The sequence below is a fragment of the Capsicum annuum genome, chromosome 2, assembly GCF_002878395.1.
Source record: "Capsicum annuum cultivar UCD-10X-F1 chromosome 2, UCD10Xv1.1, whole genome shotgun sequence".
NCBI lineage: Eukaryota > Viridiplantae > Streptophyta > Magnoliopsida > Solanales > Solanaceae > Capsicum > Capsicum annuum.
Genome location: NC_061112.1, coordinates 25,034,109 through 25,047,941, shown reverse-complemented (window position 1 = coordinate 25,047,941; position 13,833 = coordinate 25,034,109).

Below are 13,833 nucleotides of genomic sequence, written 5' to 3'. Positions count from 1 at the left end.
TTGGCTTTAAATTCCATAAGGTTCATAACATCAAAAATAAAATACTGAATATTAAAGGAAATACTGAAAAACAATATCTAAAAATAGAACACTGTCTGAACTAGTCTAGTCTGAAAAGCCTCTAGTTGAACTATCAAACTGTGGAGTTGACGGGACAAGTCCCCAAATAACTCCAACTAATAAATTATTTAATCTATTGTAATACTAAAATAAAATAATATCCTTAATAGATGAGGACTCACTACTGAATCTACTACTGCTGAATGAATCTGGCTATTCGCGGTCAGGAACCTAAGCATCTGAACCTATGATATAAAACATCATAATGCAGAAAAAAGTATACGATCAGTACATGGAATATACAAGTATGCTAGATGAGGTAAGGTTGAAATGCAAGGTTCATATGCTTGAGTAGTAACTGACTGAATGATATGAATATAACTGAATGAGAGTACATGGATAAATGAAGTTGTTGTAAACACTGAGAATACAATATTGTGCGTATAAATGTATATACTGTGTCTGAGATTTATACTAAAAATGAGTATTGAGTTCTGATAACTGAGTAACGAATATCTGATATTTACTGATAACTAAATTACTAATAACTGGGTGACTGTTATTGACAGTCCTAATTTTGTAGAACTAAACTGAGCTCTATACTGAAGACTGAAACTGAAACTGTAAGAGGTAATCATATAACTGATATGCCCTTCTCTGAACTGAATAGGGTCTAACTTGTAACCCCAGTTGTAAGGGTGTCAGTACTGTGCCACGTGTAAGGATACTGACTATGTGGATCCACTAAAAAGTTATCCCGAAGGACTAAGGGTCACCCTCTACTGGCAGGTTCCCTGATGAGAACGGTATTACCATCAACTGGTAGGTAAATACCTTATCAACCCTCTACTAGAAGGTTAATATTTAAACCTATGTTAGCTATATAGTTCTAGAATGCAAGGACTGCTGCTAAGGATCACACTCTCAACTGATAGGTGAGGCTCCCATCCTTGGGTTCGCTCGGTGCTGAATCCTACTCCCAACTGAATGACTCTGATTATTAAACTGAACTAAACTAGACTGAGTTTCACTTAGTTCTGTAACTAACTAAGTACTACTATTTGTGACGTTACTGAGACTATTCTATAGCTACTGTGATTCTAGGTAAACATCTAGATTTTGGGTATTAAATACCCCAGGACTCTATCGCATCAATAGTAAGAAATAGCACAATCTTGAAAGCATACTATCTAGTCACTTAGTCATGCTTCATTTATTGAGACATTTTGTCAAATACTTGCAAGTCATTAACTTGTGCATGAATGGGAACATATGCTAACATGTCATGATTGCACTATTCAATTCATAGATGCATTTTAACAAACACTTGGGGAGCGTGATTATTTCATATAATAACAAACACATATAAGTATTAAGGCTACTACATTCAACATATAAATGCAAGGATTGAACCTGAAAATCACATAATTCATCACACATGATAACTTGATTTCATGAAACTTGTAATTAATAATTAATTGAAGACCGTATAACAATACACACATGAACAAAATTCAACTCAAAAATGGAATTCATGGAATCTCAATCTTGTATTTTGAAAAAAGGATTCTTGGGATCCATGGGTGGTAAGGATCCATGGATGAACATCTAACATACCTGGGAGGATGAGTTCTTAAAGATTCTTGGTGGAATTATTCAGAGTTTCTCTTGATTCTTTAAGGCTAGGATTTTGCTGATTGGGAGAATGATCTTCAATTTGGGGAAAAATTGAGTGAATAATAACTTCACTAGGTTATTAGGGGTTAATTAACTTGTTTATACTGATTAGGGTCATTGAAAAATACTAAATTACCCATGGAAGGATTTAAATTATCCTCACTGAAAGTCCTAATTTTGTCCTTGACCGCGATGCCAGCCACTGGAAGTCCCACTAAAACTGTGTAAATTGGACAATTGTAAAAATGGCTTTTCGTGTAACACGGAGCTATCGCATTGTGCCACTGGAAATTGACAATTCTAAAATGGTACGTTGGCACGATGCGGTGCAATTATGGTGCCTCACTGGAAAAGTACAATTGGTAAATAGTGTGATGCCCCATACTGTGTTGACACAGTAGAAATTAATGATTGGGACCTAAAACTTCACCACGATGCGGTGATGCTAAATTTCACATACTGTTTTACTAAATGTACCATAACTTCTCACCTGGATATCGGATTTGTACGAATTTTATATCGTTTGAAAGATGACTGAATTTCCTACACAAAAGTAGGTCTTAAGCTTGAAAATTCTAAATATTTTGAAAGTTTTATATAGGATTTCTTGTGTATTTAAAGCTAAACTGAGCTAGGAAAATATGGGGTATTACACATAAGGCCTTGTCCATCCTCAAACAACTCTTTATGTAAATCACCATCAAGGAAGACTCTAACATTGCTATAAAAACAAAGACATTCAATCTAGAACTACAACAACTTCATTAATATCAAGTTCAACATTCGGTATGTCATATTCCAATTGAAAACATTTGAATACTACTTAAAGACTTCCTAATCTCAAGAATTGAATCTACAAAGTTTTCAAAATCATGAAAATTCCATAATAGAGATCATACAAGCCACCAAACTGTCATCAAACATGCTCCCTCACCACAAGATAGTCAACTATGTTCATTCATAAATATTGTAGTATATCACAAAATGGGTAAAAGAATCAAATTTTTCTCACTCTCACAAAGAATTTACATGTCACATAAGATGAGCCATAAGTCATCCCTTAGTGTATTACTCCACTAATATCAGAGCATCAAAGTTAAAGATCAAGTATGACTTTAAGTATTTTAATGTAGGTTAAGGGACAGGTAGGTACTATTCTGCATAGTAATAGTGATTATATTCCCTAACCACTTTAATACACTACACTTTATATTACAACTCATCCCCAACCAATCTATTTTCCACTAATTTTATCTTCCTAACTTTCTTTTGGTTTTTTACCATATCATTAAGCTAGCCTACACATCTTTAGTATGGTGAATTTTATCTCAACTTACTTTACTCACTTCCGAAAACATATAAGCTTTTTAACACACCAAAATATATTTCCTTGGGGCTTCAAACTTCACTTTTTCTTTCTTCAATCATACACCCCTTAACATTATAATCATTAAACTATAGCACTGATGATTTTTAAATCAAATTATGAGCGATGGAAAGAAAAGGAATAAGCTACATAAAAGGCAACCAAAGAATAGGCTAAAGGATCAATGGGGTCAACTAAAGTCATGTAGAAAGGTTAGATAAAGCAGGTATAAAACGTGGCTATAAAAAAAATTCATATATAATCTCCTAAACTCAACATTCTTTATTTCACTTTGCAAACACACTGGGCAAGTTCTAGACCTTAATATACATATATGGAATATAATAAAAACCTTAACATACACGACACATGTTTAAATCAAGAATGATCCCTAAAACTATGAACCAAGAAAATTCAAGAATTTAAAATTAAGCCAACATCACACAAGAGTCATATAAGAGCCAAGATATCTCAAAACTATTCATTAACTTTTTACACATCCTTCCGAATTCAAAACCATTTTTATCACGTAATAGTGTATAGCACCTAGAAAAAGCATCTTTATTCATTCATAATAATAAGAAAATTTTAAAAACTTTCTCCAAAAAATCAAAAAGGATACTGGGTTCAAAGGGCTTCCCCTCGATAAAAATCAAAAAGAAAAATTGAGGGGTGGATGAAGTGGGTTTTTACGAAACAGACACCAACAAAAACTAAAAATAAAGAATTATATTTAGTCAAAAACTAGAAAAAAAATTAAAATCTTATAGTGCACATCACCCTAAGAAAATCAAATTTGTCCCTAGAGTATAAATCAAAAATAAGGATTAGGAATACTTCTTAAGGCTTCTAGGCCCGGATAGTAGCATCTTATCTATCAAGTAGGTCTTGGGAACCCCACATTTAAGCTTTGTCATGCTCCTTAACTAAGATCTCTGGTACAAAGACTTCTCTTTAACCTATCAAGACAAAACAAAAACAACACCAAAGGTGTTACTAAAGAAAACAAATAACCACCTTAAATTGGGTTGCCTCCCAAGAATCGCCTGATCTATTGTTACGACATGACTCATATCATAACTATCATCCACAGTCTCTTATATTTTTCCTCCTACTCAGAGCCCATATTCTCCTTTTTTTACCTCTTGGGTGCTCACCGTAAAGGTCTTCAACTTTACTTACACTTGGTTTTTAAAGATTTCATTCAAGTTTTGCAAGTTGAGGCTTATTTATCAACTTGAGAAACTCTATGAGAAAGTCTAAAGAGGTAATTACAAGTTTGAACTCTCCCACACCATACTCATCCACTTTTATCACAATGATCAGGTATAGATCCCTATAGTGTGAAAGTGTGTTGAGTCCTTTATACACTCTGAATACGATCTCTTCATTATTCGATATCATCTTAAGTGTGCCCTCAATAACATCTATTAAGGATCTCCTAATATCCAAGAATGGATTTTCCAATATGAGTGCTACCCTATCAATTGCATAATAATCAAGAATAATGATGTCAGTAGGAATAATGAACTTACCAACCCTAATAAGAAGATCATCTATGATTTCTTTAGGATCCACTTTAGTTATGTCTGCCATCTATCTTACAACTTAAGAGGGCCTAAGCTTCCATAAACCAAGACAATTAAACACTAAAAGTGGCATCAAGTTGATGCCTGCCCCCAAATTAGTTAGAGCTTGAACAATATCACATTTACCAGTTCATTTGGAGATGATGAAACTCGCAAGGTCCTTGAGCTTTCTGATAATTTTGTTCATAAACACAATACTACACTCTTCAGCAAGTGCCATAGTCACAATATCACCCAGCCTCATCTAGTTTTTCACAGTATCCTTCAATACTTAGCGTACTTTGGCATTTATTAAAAAGCATCTTACAAGAAAAGGTTAATGTGAAGTCCCCTAAATGTTCCAAATAACTTCTTAAAACAGGCATTCTCTTTTTGCCTTTTTAAGCTTTTGAAGAAATAGTGGTAGAGGTCACTCTTGAGATTTCTCAACCAACTTTTAATTTCAAAACTCAAACTTTCCCTTTTTATTGGCTTTTTTGGCCACCCATTGTTTTTTGGGGTACTTAGGTGTACTTCATTTTGCTTGCACCTTATGATTTTTCTTTGGAGGTAAATCAACCAGGTCTTTATCAATCCTCAAGGTAATTGTCCTCACTTGCTTTGGATTTTCTATATCACTATGCAAAACACCCTTAAGGTCTTGACTTCTATGCCTGATCTAATTGTTCCAAGTGTGTTTTTGGATTATTCTGAGCTAGTTGCTAATTTTTTATTTTCACAGCCATTTGTTCTTGGTTAGTCAGGATCTTTGTCAAAGTATTTTTTGTATTATTGGCCTGAGTGTTAGTCTAAATACCTTGCTGCTACAAAAACTATTGTGATTGAACCTGATTATTGCCCCATAAGTATTTGGGATGACTCTGCCAGTTGCAGCTGAAGGTATTACCATTGTTTTGAGTATCTTTTGCACATTGCCTACAAAATTCACAAACCTAAGATTATCTCAACAAAGATATGTAGAGTGACCACTACCACCACAAATTTCACACTAAGTCTAAACCTGATGAACTTCATTAACAAGATCCTGAGGTTGAGCCAAACTAAACTTAAATTGACTCATCATTTAGAAAAGAGATCAATTGCACAAACAATGTCTTGATACTATCTACCTCGATCATACCTTCAAGATTATTTCCATACTTCTTGATGCATCACCTTGTCAATCTGAATTACCTTATATAACATTATCACGACCTGAGGGTACCCCCTAGTCGCGACAATGATGCTTACGGTCATGAGTGACCACAAGCTAACCCATGAGCTGGTACCTGTTATTAGCACTAAATATAATAGCACTGATTAATGTATGCTAGATAATAACCTGATAAAACATTATAAAACTTGATACTGAAATATGAATTAATACATGTTTGAAATATCTAATAACAACTGATAATACTGAAATGACTGACTGACTGTCTAACTAAGTGTCAGAAAGGCATTAAACTGACTGCGGAGTTAGTGGGACAGATCCCCAACTAACTCAAACTGACTGAACAAATAAAAATACTGAAGTAACTGAAGTAAACAAATTATGTCCTCGATGGATGAGGGCTAACCACTATTGTTGTTGAGTCCACTGAGCTATCTAAGAGTGGTCGGGAAACTAAACGTCCGAACCTATGTTATAAGATAACATAGCGCAAAGATAAGAATGCGATCAGTACTTTGAATGTAATTATATGTGAGATAAGGACTTACTAAAATGCATGAGATAACTAAGCATAAATACATAAACATGTAAAAAGATCGTAGAATTCAAGAACAATTAAAAATATATTACTGAGGCAATCTGTAATCTGAAAGACTGAAATCTGTATAATTGAGCAACTGAAAATCTATACACTTGTTCAAGTAAACCAGAACTAAAATACACTAATTACTATACTGAGACTGTAGGAGGTATCATACAACTGACATGCCTCAATATGAGCTAATTAGGGTCCAACATATAACCCCAGTTGAAAGAGTGTCAGTACCGGGCCATGGGTACTAACACTGTCTATATGGATCTACTAATAAGATGTCCTGAAGGACCAAGGTGACAAGCCTAAACTGACAGGTGACCCCTGAGAGGAAGTCAATCCTAAAATAATGGGTGACCCCTCATATACTATGCTAGCAACATATTTCTAGAATATATGGATGGCTACTAATGACTCTGTCTAACAGATGGGGAAGCCGCCATCCCTGCATTCGCTTGGTGCTAAATCCTACTCCCAACTGAACTGAGATTGGTAATAAACTGAACTAAGTTCAACTGAACATTATTTCTGATAACTGATAGTGGTTATCATGATCATAAATATCTGAGTAAATAACAAGACTCATGGTTTCACTTAATTATTAGTTGAAAATGGTAAATCATGTAAAACACGTAGGTATCGGGTGTTCATAATCCGCCAGCACTGAATAATTATTAAAATATGATATCAAATTGAAAATAATGTAGTATACAATCATGATTCCAAGATCCAAAGCATAGACATTTCATCAAACATGTAAGAATCATAAGCTTGAACATGGGAATGTCTTAGACAGAAAGAAACAACATGATTACATGGCTAAATTCATAATTTGGGGATTTATTCTTAAATCAATTGATCATCACATGGGGATTGCAATACTCAAAACATGATATGACTCATTCCATTTGAAAACACTCGTAAACATAACTTGTAATTTAATTACCAAAAGATTCATGGATTTATTTCATCTTGAACATGTATAAACTCATAATTAAACCAAAAGAGGGTTTTTGGTCTCCATGGGTGAAAGGAACCCATGGATGAACATCCCACACACCTCACTAGATGAATTCCTAAAGATTCCTTGGGGATTTCTTGAACTCGAAGCTTAAATTCGTTGATTTCTTTGATTGGAGTTTGAACTTGTTCTTAGGGAAATGGAGGGTTTCTTGAGAAAAATTTGAGAATAAAAGGGCAAATAATGCCCTTTGGAAGCCCCAATTTTGTGTTATGGATGAATTAGGTAAAGGGAAATAACCCAAATACCCTTAAAATATGAAGAACAAAAGTTGGACAGAATAGGAAGGGGGCAATGCAGGCTCTGGAGTGGTGGACTACACCGGAAGGCCCCCACCTTAGAGCGGTGGATTGGAGGGGGTGGAACCTGCTTATCCTGGTGGTGCAACTGGTTTTCTTTTCAAAACACACCCCTACGCTCGTCTAAAAATTTTGAAATTCAATCAAGATATACTTTGAACTACCCCGATCACGAATCAACTCAAAAATCAATTTCCCAAGGTCAGGAAGGTTAAAAATAAAATCATCGGATTTTAGGGGTTTTGAAAATGATGAAGCCCTCAACACTTAGTGAAAATTCCAAGGCTTTCACCCCTTAACATGAAATTGTGAGGTGAATTGAGCTAAGATTAATACGGGGTATTACAATATATCCCCCTTGGGAACATTCTTCCTCGAATGAAACTGGTTAGAATGAGAGTACTATACTAAGGTAACTGGGATCACATACTGAACATGCATGACTTGGAACATGATTACACAATTGAGTTTAAAATATGATACATGAATAGAACTAATTTCATGAATGCATGTAATGACATGGGAAATAGTCACATAGCTGAAACTGAGAACGTAAAAGAGTTAATCTAAGGAAGAATCGCTATCTCAAGATAAATCTATGTTTGTGGAGAAAAAATGTGGGTTCTTGGTTTGCATATTTGCATTTTCTTTCCAAGTAGCTCCCTTAACAGACTGGTTCTGCCAAAGAACCTTAACCAAGGGAACTTCTTTATTCCTTTGCCTATGAATCCGACTGTCAAGGATCTAAACTAAGACCTATTCGTAGGAAAGGTTATCCTTAACGTCCATATCTTCTAAAGGAACAACTACAGGTGAATCAAGAATAAACTTCTTTAATAAAGAAAAATGAAACACTAGATGTACTGACGCTACATCTACTGGCAACTCTAGCTCATAAGCTACCATCCCAAAATGACTCAAGATCCTAAACGGGCCAATATAACGGGGACTAAGCTTCCTCTTCTTGCCAAATTTCTTTCCTTATTTCATAGGAAAAATTTTCTAAATGACAAAATCACCAACCTCAAACTTGATATCTATTTTCCTCACATATGCATAAGATTTATGATGGCTTTGGGTTGTCTTCAACCTCTCTCAAATTAACTGAACCTTCACCATCGCCTCAAATACGAAATTTGGCCCTATCACTACAACCTCACCTACTTCAATCCAACCAATCAGAGATCTACATCTGCTTCAATAGAGAGTCATAAATGGAACTATCTAAATACTGTAGTGACAACTATTATTGTAAGAAGACTCAATCAAAGATAAGTGGTCATTCCAACCTTCTTTAAAGACAATAACACATGCTCTCAACATGTCCTATAAGGTATGGATGATCCTCTCTTCCTAACCATCTGTCTAAGGATGGAAAGTTGTACTGAGATGAACTTGGCTACCAAAACCCTTCAAAAAGCCTTCCAAAAGTGAGAGGTAAACTGAGTACCTATATCTAAAATTATAGACTATGGAACCCCAGGCAATTTAACTAACTCTCTAAGATAGAGTCAAGCATAATCCTTAGTTGAATACGACATATGAACTAGTAAGAAATGAGCTAACTTGGTCATTCTATCCATAATAACCCAAATTGGGTCATGCTGACGATGCGTACGAGGCAACCTTGTCACAAAATCCATGTTCACCACTTCCTATTTCCAAGTGGGGATGCTAAACTCCTACAATGCACCACTAGGCCTTTGGTGCTTAACCTTTACCTACATATAATTTGGGCCTTTAGCCACAAACTTCGCAATATCCTTCTTCATACCCCTCCACCAATAGATTTCCCACAAATCACGATACATCTTAGTGTCTCCTAGATTGATAGAGTATCATACACCATACACTTCTGCAAGTATTCTGTGTCTTAAATAATCAACACACGGAGCATATAACCTGCCCTGACATATAGCACACTATCTTCTCTTTGGGAGAAAACCTATACTTTCTGATCTCTTATTGTCTCCTTCAACTTAACCAAACTAGGATCTCTATCTTGCTTTTCTTTCACTTCAGCAACCAATGAAGATTTTGAACCATTCTGAACCTATATAATACCTTTAGCTGAATCAACTAACCAAACACCTAATCTAGCAACTTGATGAACCTCCTGGACTAACTTCTTCTTATCCTCCTTAACAAGAGAAACACTACCCATAGACAAGCTACTAAGGGCATTTGCCACTACATTGGCCTTGCCTGGATGATATAACACAGTCATATATTAATATTTTAACAACTCAAGCCATCTTCTCTAACGAAGATTCAAATCTTTCTATGTGAACACAGACTGTAAACTCTTATGGTCAGTGAACATATCAACATAAACCCCATAAAGATAGTGCCTCCAAATTTGTAAGGCAAAAACAACTGTTGCCAACTAAAGATCATGGGGAGGATAAATATTTCCAGGGTTTTAAGTTGTCTAGAGGAGTAGGCTATGACCTTGCCTCTCTATATTAAAACACACCCAAGACATACTCTGGAATCATAAAAATAAACTACAAACTCATCTGAACCATCTGGCAAAGCCAAGACTGGGGCAGAAGTGGGTCGAGTCTCAACTCCTAAAAACTTTTCTCGCAAGAATATGACCACTGAAACTTGACTTTCTTCTAAGTCAATCGAGACATAGGAGATGCAATAAAAGAAAATCCTTCAACAAATTGTCTGTAATAGTCATCCAAACCCAAGAAACTCCAAATATCTGATGGGTCTAGGCCAGCTTCTCACTTCTTTAGTCTTTTAAGAGTCAACTCTAATGTCATCATCGAAAATAATATGTCAATGGAAAGCTACTGATCTTAGCCAAAATTCGCACTTACTAAACTTGGTAAAAAACTGATGAGCTCTAAGGGACTGCAATATAATTCTCAAATGGTGTGCATGATCATCCTCACTACAATAATAGAAAAGGATATCATCAATCAAGACTATGACAAACATGTCCAATTACTATTTGAACACCCTGTACATCATGTCCATAAAACTACAGGGGCATTTGTTAGGCCAAAAAACATAACAAAGAATTCGACGTGACCATACCAGGTTCTAAAAGTTGTCTTCAAAATGTCACATTCTCTGACTCTAAGATGATAATAGACGGATATGAGGTCTATCTTAGATAAATAACTGGCACCCTTAATTTGGTCGAACAAGTCATTAATTTTGGGAAGTGGATACTTATGCTTTATGGTGACTTTGTTCAACTGATAGTAATCAATGCACATTATAAGAGAACCATCTTTCTTACGCATGAACAATACTGGAGCACTATATGGAGAAACACTAGGCCTAATAAAACCCTTATCTAAGAGATATTATAATTGTTCTTTCAATTCCCTAAGTTTATATGGAGCCATACTATAGGGGGAATATAAATAGGTTGGGTATCTGGAAAGAGATCTATTTCAAAGTTAATTTCTTTTTTGGGAGAAACTCCGGGAAGATCTTTCGAGAACACATCTAGAAATTCCCTTACTACTGGAACTGACTCAAGACTCGAGGTCATAGAATTGAAGTCTTTGACTCAAACAAGATGGTAAACACACCATTTGGATATCATCTTACTTACTTTAAGATAAGAAGCAATCTTACCCCTAAGCACTAAAGTACTACCCCTTCATTGAATGACTGGTTCATTGAGAAATTAAAATTGAACGACTCTGTTTCTATAGTCAACTACGACATGAATGAGAGGAGCTAATCTATGCCGAGAATGACATCAAAGTCGGTCATATCTAACTCTACAAGATCAATTGAAGTGATTTTCTGAGATACTGTGATCGAGCAATTTCTATATACTCATCTGGTTATGATAGATTTACCTACTAGGGTTTACACTTAGAAAGGTTCTGCTAAAGATTAGGGTTGATAGTAAAATTAACTGGTATATAAGGAGTCAGAAAAGAAAGTGAAGCTCTAGGTTCTAATAAAACATACACATGAAGGTGAAAGACTTATAACGTACCCATAACCATATCAGGAGAACTCTCCTGATCATGCCGAGTCTGGAGAGCATATAGTCTGTTCTAGCACTACCCACTAGTGGTACTAGAAGTAGCACCCTGCTGAGTTGGGAAACCTACTTGAGCTGTTAAAGAAGTATTCTGGCCCTGCTGGCGATCATTTCTACCTTCTGAGCAACCACCATACACTTATAAATCTTGTAGCCTAGATTCCCAAATCCAAAACACACACCACTACCAGCCTTACACATACTCTGATGATTTCTACCACACTTTCTGCAGAGTGGATTAGTACAACCACTATTCACACTACCCTAGGACTTAGAGCCTCACGCTCTATCTCGACTATCTTGCCTGAACTTAGGCACTGGCATACTAGTTGAAGATAGAGTTGGGGCTAAAAATTTCTAACGGAACTGAGAACATTTATCACCTTATGACCTTGGCTGAAAAATGTTGAAACTACCAGTTTTGGCCCTTTTATTCTCTCTCTCCCCCCTTAATCTTCTCCTTATTATTCTACAGAGCATAAATCATAAGCTTACATAGGTCGATCTCCTTAATCAACATGGCAATCCTACACTTCTTGACCATACTATCAGATACACCAGAGATAAACTTACTCATTCTAAACCTATTATTAGCCACCATCAAAAGAACATACCTCTTTAATTGAGTAAAATTAAGAGAGTACTCCTTCAGACTCATATTACCCTACTTCAAATTGATAAAATCCTACACCTTAGCTTCCATCAACTCTAAGGGAAAGAACATGTCTAGAAAAGTCATGGGAAACTCCTCCAACTCTACAGGCCCTACCTCAACACCTCAGTCCTCCTTTCACTGCTTAAAATAGGTGTGAGCTACATCCTGCAATTGATATACATCCAATTCTATACTCTTATTTGAAGTGATACCCATAATATCAGTCACCTGATACACCATATCCAAAAACTCCTGCAGATCCTCCTCAGACTTGGATCCCAAAAATAGAAAGGATTTATCTGAATAAAATCCTAAATTCTAACAATCATATTTGCCACTGGATTTGCTGGGAAAAAATTTTTGGTTACTCTGAGCATATACTAAATGGTATAAGGTAGTGAAAGTAACCCAAAATTTAGCTTGGGAGACATGATCATTCAGGAATCTTTCTAAACAGGTGGGGGTGCAGACTGATCATCATTCCTTCTCTTGTTGTTTCTTTTGAGAGGCATTATCTGTATACAGAATGAAGGATGAGTTAGAAAAAAGACTTCAAATATAGCACATTCTCTTTCTCATGACATGAACACTGAAAGAAGGAAAACTTTTCTAAAATGTTTCATAGCCTCTTGTCCATAAGTGTGGCACGCTTCACACTAATGCACAAGACTCTACTAAATGTGTCTTTCATACTTCCTTTGACATTTTATAACCTTAGGCTATGATACTAAGTTTTTTCATGACCTGAGGATACTACCTAGTCACAACAATAGTGTTTATGGTCATAAGTGACCACAAGCTAACCAATGAGCTAGTACCTATTGTGAGCATTGAATAAGATAGCATTTATATAACGTATGCGGAAGATAAGCTGATAAAATACTATAAAATTGGATATTGAAATATGAATCAAAATATGTCTAAAATATCTAATAACAACTAATAATACTAAAATTACTGATTGACTATCTAGCTAAGTATTTGAAAGTTTTTAATATGACTGTGGAGTTGATGGGACAAACCTCCAACCAACTCCAACTAACTGAACATATAAAAATACAAAAGTTACTGAAGTAACCAAATCATGTCCTCACTGAATGATGATTCACCACTGTTGCTGCTAAGTAAGCTGAGTTGTCTAGGAATGATTAGGAAACTAATTATCTGAACCTATGTTATAAGACAACATAATGAAAAGAAAAGTATGCGATTAATACTTTAAAATACTAGTAAGTGAGATTAGGACTGACTAATATACATGAGGCAAGTGATCATAAATGCATGAACATGTAAAAAATTAGAGAATGCAAGACCAAGCATAAATATATTACTTAGACAATTTGTAATCTGAAAGACTAAAATCTATATAACTGAGTAACTAAAAATCTGTACACTTG